Below are 6,757 nucleotides of genomic sequence, written 5' to 3' on the forward strand. Positions count from 1 at the left end.
CAGCTTTCACACACTTACAACTCCAGCCGCTTGTCCCTCCCTCTTGCCCTGCCCCACCCATGGCTCAGGCTTCCGCTGGAGAGACTCTGGCTGAATGGCGGTCAGCTCTCCTGGAGTTAGAGGGGAGGAGAGTTGACAGGCTGCCCTTTGACTAATTCCCATTGGTCATCATGTGCCACCACCAAGCCCTATTGCTGTACTCCCACCCTGGGGCAGGCACTGTACTTCCCAAGGCAAAAGTCTCCAGGGTCCTGTTTATAGCTGATCCCTCCCTGGCAGATGCTCATTTCTTTGTCCCTCTTGATGAGGGAAGACCCTGTAACCAGGCCCCACTCCCTGATAGATGCTGGTGATCCGGATCGGGCCACTGGCTCTCTGTCTCAGGGTCCGTGCCACAGCGACAACTCCGACGACAGTTGAGTGAGACCTGGCCCTGCCATCCCTGTGTGTGCTGGCCTCAGGCAGGGCTGCAGGTGGCTGGCCTCTGCCCTTATCTCCCTCCCTTTGCAGAGAACGGGGCTTCCAAAGGGCTGGACACCCAGGCCGTGACCCCTGCCTGCCTTTGGGGCGCTAAAGTGGTCACCCTGGACCTGCAGGTGCAGAGGAAGGGGGATGGCTTGTGGTTGTGTACTTGGTGGCCTATACCAAGCCCCTGGCTGAGGGCCGAATGGGGCTGGAATTTACACCCCGGCTCTCCAGAGGGAAGCTGGGCTTTTTCTACACCTAGATGGCGCTCTCTGCCTGCCCTCACCCTGCAGGTTGCTCTTCCTAGAGGGCTGGGCCTGTCCACACCTCACAGAAGTACTATCCAGGCTGCAGCCCTGACTGGGGAGGGAAGGAGTCGGGGGCGTCCGGTATCTTCCCCACGTCTTGGGGGAGAGCCTCCCTAGTTAGAAATGGCTGAGGACTGAGGGGGAGACACAGGCTCGGGGGTCCTTCTGGAACCTTGCCACGGTCGTTTCTATGGGAAGGGACTGGTTACAGTGCAGAACAGACTTTTGGGTCCTCTCCCCAAGGACAGGGAAGAGCCCAGGGATGCAGAGGGCAGGGTGGTTGTGGGGGCGAGGGATCTGGGGCAGCGAGCCCCAGGTCCCAGGTAAAGAAGGAGCTTAGTTGAAGGACCTGCAGGTATGTGGGGAGGCGTGGTAAGTGTGCAGGGGCTTGAGGGTGGGGGTCTCTGGCATTCTGCAGGTTGGGCCATGATGTAACTCGTCAGGGAATGTAGGCCCTTAGAGGCCCCCTCAGCCCACCATGCCCCGTCGTGCTTCCTTTCCCCATCCAGGCATTTTGGGGGTGCAGCAGCGCAGGCTGGAGTCACTGAGGGAAGAGGATCAGGGCTGGGGGTGTGACTTGTGTGGTTTTAGGGACATTATGAAAGTATGTTAATTACACATATATTAGCTTTAGGGTGATATACAGAGACTAGGAAGCTATGGGCAAGGGTCAACCTTTCGAAGGGTGTTCCCTGTCCCTGGTCCCGGGCAGACTCCTGGCCTCTCCCTGACCAGGTTATCTGAGGAGAGAGTTGGTGGTGGTTATGATGATGGTGGTGAAGGACGTAACAGTCAGCAAGACTCTGTGTGCCCACCACATGTAACTGGCAGCTACCTACGCAAGCAAAGGTGCCTGTTCCTAAAACGGTTATGAATGCCTAGAAAAGATAATGTTGACATAGGTGAACCCATTAGCCTGCAGGAGTCCAAAAGCAACTCTATGATAAGTGCAGAGAGCTGTCAGGAGGGGGCGATGCCAGGGCCCTTCCAGGGGACTCCAGAAGGTCTCTTGACAGCCAGAGGCCCCTGCCCCCACTTGCAGATAGGGCTCTGCTACGTACAAAGGCATTGCACAACAGGCAGCCCATAGGACCCTCCCAAGGAAGATTGTGTAAGGAAGTGAAAGTGGTCAGGAAATTGAAACTCAAGAGGGTGAGTGACCTACTGGGGCCACACAGCAAACAATAAACATGACCTCACCCATTTGGCACTGGGTTTGTGCTGCTCTGTCCCTGCACGAGAGGACCTCAGCCCTCTGTGACGCCACCACTCCCTGCAGGTGTTCTGAGTCCCCAGGGAGGGGTTCAGATGTGGGTTCAGAGACCACCAGGGCATCTGTGGTTTTCCTTGTTGCAGATCTGCAGCCTCCTCTGGGTGGGTATTCCGTTTCACTGGGAGGAGTGATGGGGCTTTGGACAACAAACCGTAGGGAGAAGGAATACCAGCCTGGGAAGGTAGACAAACATGCACAGGGCCACGCAGGGGACCCAAGGAGGAGAAATGCCCTGAAGGTGAGGGGGTGGATGCCTGGTGGGTGTGAGGTTTGGTGGGGAAAGCGTGGTGGTGAGGGAGCATCTTTATATATCACTTAGGATGTTTTGGCTGCAAGTTATGGAAATTGTGACTCAAACTGGTTAAACGTTAAGGATTTGTATTACCTTATAAAAAGTCCGGAGACAGATCAGCCTCTAGGAATGAGAAAGTCAGTAGCTCAGTGACGTCATCAAGAGCCCAGGTTCTTACCAATTCTCTTATCTGCCTAACTCAGGCTGAAAGTAGGGAATGGACCAGAATTGGAAGGTCCAGAGCAACAAGAGAGATAATCCTTCCTGTGTCTCTTTCTTAGTTGCTAGGGACTCTTTCCCGGGAGCCCCTAGCAGATTTTCCCTCACTGTCTTGTTGATCAGAATGGTGTCGTTCACCCATTGGGCGTTGGCAGGGGGATGGGATCGCGCTGATTGCCTTCGACTACGCAGGATCTACCCATAGCACTGGGATGGGGTCACTCTTCCCTGACTCATACTGACTATGGGAACAAAAAAGGAGTGTGTTAGAAAGGAAAAAGGGCAGAGGATAGATGTTCAATAAGCAACCAACAACCCGCTACTGGGATTTATTTTGTCAACACCAAATTTTCCCCAGTACCCTCATTCTAGGAATTCCATACACAAGTGATATGGCCACCACTCCCAATATCTCTAGTGCATGGACAATTTCCACAGCGATCATCAATATTGCTTATACTTTCTCAACACTTAAACAATATTTGGTACTATCACCACCTCTACTAAAATTCCTAGGATGATTACTTAACAGACTAGTTTTTCTGATTTTTCTCTAATAAAACATACCTATCAGGTAATCTGTTGCTTTTGGCTGCCAAGTATACAAATATCCGATCTCATTTGGGGAAATCTTAAGATAGGTGGAATCCCAGCTTCACCTCCCATCATGGAAGCTGGATGGAGGCATCGAGTTCCCCTTCGGGTTCTCTGGCAGTTAGAACATGGGCTTGTGACCTAAGCTTGACCAGTGAGATATTTGAATGTGGAATGAGTGTTGCATAAAGCATGGAATTATTTAGAAATTCATTCTGACGATGGTGGTAAGAGGTGGCAGTGGCGTCTTGTGTCTTGGTGCAGTGCTGACTGTGGCATCAGTGTCCAAGGCTGGCACTGGTGGTGGCGCTGGTGGTGGGTGAAGCAACCAACTAGACTTTAACCATTGCGTGATTTAACTGTAGTCCTGGCCACGTAAATTCCCTGGGCTACTTATTAACATCCCAATAAACGTATTTCCTGCTTCTGTTCTTTGCAACCAAGAACACTGTCTTGTGTAGAAACTGGGCCAGTGAGTGAGTTGTAGACAACAGTCCCTCAAGAAATGGAAGAATCTGGGATTAGTTGTCTGGCTTAGTGTGGCTGAAGACATTAGAGACCCAGTTAGTAAATAGAAGGCGTAGAATTAGTATCATGCAGTAATAGAAACAGCTACTTCAATGATCATCTGTGGTCCCTGGGAATAAAGTGCCCACTGAAGGCAAGATTTCTGGGGACAAAGTGGTCATAATAAAGGAATGGCAACAAGAACATGAATGAACATGGGGGTTGGGGTGACTGCTTCCAACAGAACAACGCAGCCTACAGGAGAAGGAAAAACTCAAATCTTGACTCAAGGCATGGATTGAAACTCAGAGACCCTGTTAGTTTGTCTCTTGAGCCTCCTTACTGAGAGCCAAAGTTCAAAAACAGAGTTTATCCCGTGTTTACCAAAGCACAGCGTCAGCTGAAGTTTGTTGTTTTGCCGGCTGTCTTATGTGAAAGTTAGGGTGCCGATGGGGAACGAATGGGACTCTGAGAACTGCAATGAGAGAATGTAGAGGATTCAACTGTTTCCCCTCCCCTGTTCCCTCTGAGCCCTCCTTTCTAGACACAGCAGCCTCTCCTCCCTTCCCTCATAAGGCCATTTCCCCTTTGCTTGAAGATGTGGTGACTGCCTTGTTCCTCAGGTGCCCTACTGCCACCCTTCATTGTTTCAGACCAACACTTAGAGTCAGACCCACCTTGACAAAGCGGGTCGGGTACAAAGTCAGGTCTGTCAGAGAAGACTTACACAGCCAAAGGAACCGAAGATTGTTAATTTTCTCTGTAGCTGTGAAGAATATGTGTGGGAGATTCTGAAAGTCCCAAACCAAGAAGAGAAGAGCATAGTTTCAAATGAGGCTGAATCTATTGATGTGGGTCCACTGGCCAGAACTTGTAGATTCTCTGAGCGAGCTCAAGCAGCTGGGAGTGGTTTCACTGTGTGTTTAGCTAGTCATCTGGAAACAGACGGAATTCGGTGTGGTAGGTGCTGAATGAAAAGGTAGGAGAAGCCAGAAATGAGCTCCCTGGGAGATGAGTTGGGAGGGTCCTGCAATGGGAACAGTTGCCATGTGGGTAGCAGAGACTTCAGAGTGGGCAGACCCAGAGACCTTTGACAATGGCTAATTGATCACAGGGTGCCTTGGCCCAAACAATGGGGGCAGCTAAGGAAGATCCTACATCTGCTTTATTTGTATAACTGGGAAAAACAATCCTTGAGGAGCAGGCCCAGTGGTGTAGTGGTTAAGGTAATGTGCTCTGCTTGAGCGGCCCCAGGTTCGCATGATACATTGCTTATCAAGCCGTGCTGTGGTGGCATCCCACATACAAAATAGAGGAAGCCTGGCACAGATATTAGCTCAGGGTGAATCTTCCTCACCAAAACAACAACAACAACAACAACAACAACAACAACAAACACCCTTGAGGCCACCATCCTAGACAGTCATGGCCACTGGTGAACGTAATTCATAGACCCAGAGCCTCTCAGAATGATTGGCGGTGCTGGTGCTGGGTTCAGTTCAGGAGGAATCCTGCGACAACATCACAAATAGAGACTCACAAATCTCCCTCTGAGCCTTCATTGAAGGGCCTGTCGATAATACTTAGGAAATTGTGCGCTGGAAAGGTAAATACTCAGACCTTTCTGGGAATATTGACACTGGTCATAGGCGAAAGCAACTCCCCGACCTAACCTTAGATGAGGCTTTCAGGAGTCATATGACCATGGAGCTTTCATCCTGGGTTTGCCTCATGCTAGGTCCCTGGGACCACAAACCTTCTATGGTCATCCTTCCAGTAGCTAAGTGTAAAATTGACATGAATATCCTCCCACCTGGCGGAATCCCCACACTGGCTTTCTGGTCTGTAGAGGAAATACTATTATGTTAGGATTAGACCAAAGGAAACACCTTCCCCCTGCCAAAATAGTAAACCCAAAGCAATTCTGCCTGGCTGAGTCGAATCACAGAGGTTGGTGCAACCAGAAAAGATTAACAAGATGTAAGAGTGGTGATTTCTGTGACATTCCCATGTAACTCCTCCGTTTGGTCAGTGCAGAAGATGGCTGGGCTTTGGAAGATGACAGTGGATCATTCAGGATGATTCCGTGTATTCAGGAGGTGCCCTTAAATGCTGCTCATGTTCCAGAGTTGGTCTCCATACTGGAACAAATCCATGTACGTCCCTCCCCTTCTAGTCTCTTCATTCAACCTTTTTTCCTCAACTCCAGTAGTTGATGTTCATGACTAGATAATGTATCTTTGTGGACTTCTCTCCAAACTTTTCCAATGTACATCGAAATCTAACACATTCTTCTTCTTCTTCTTCTTTTTGCTGAGGAAGATGTGTCCTGAGCTAACATCCGTTGTCGATCTTCCTCTTTTTGTTTGAGGAAGATTTGCCTTGAGCTAACATCTGTGCCAATCTTCCTCTATTTTGTATGTGGGTCTCTGCCACAGCATGACCACCAAGGAATGGTGTAGGTCCTCGCCTGGGAACTGAACCCAGGCCACCGAAGCAGAGCATGCCGAACTTAACCACTAGGGCACAGGGCTGGCCCCTGACACATTCTTCTTAGTAGCTGCATAATATTTTGTTGTGTGATCCTTCCACGATTTATTCAACCATTCTCTTTTTGATTTGACTTCATTTTTTGATTCTTTAATCACTACAAACAAGGATATAATAAATAGGTTTGTACAGAAGTCCCCTTTTGTCTTTCTACAGAAGTACATTGTTGCTTTTATTTCTACAGAATAGAGTCCCAGAGGCGTGAGAAGAGTGGTGAAGGGTATGGCTGATTTTTGTTTTATTTTATTTTTGTTCTAATTGCCAGATGTATTTTAGCAAAAGCTGAAAAATTCGTTTTTCTCTGCCAGCCATATATGGCAGTAACTTTTCCTCCAAATTCTCTCCAATAGGCGTTGTTATGCTCTTCTGCAGTTTGCCAGTCTGATGGTATAAAGTGATTTTTTTACTGTTGCTTTAGCTGGCATTTCTCTTCTACCAGGAAGCTGAGCCATCACCTATGTTTATGACAACTCAAATTCCCCCTGTCAATTACTTATTCATACCTTCTACCCATTTTCCTAATGGGTTATCCTCCCTCTTTCCGCCCTC

The sequence above is a fragment of the Equus przewalskii genome, chromosome 12 (genome assembly GCF_037783145.1).
Source record: "Equus przewalskii isolate Varuska chromosome 12, EquPr2, whole genome shotgun sequence".
NCBI lineage: Eukaryota > Metazoa > Chordata > Mammalia > Perissodactyla > Equidae > Equus > Equus przewalskii.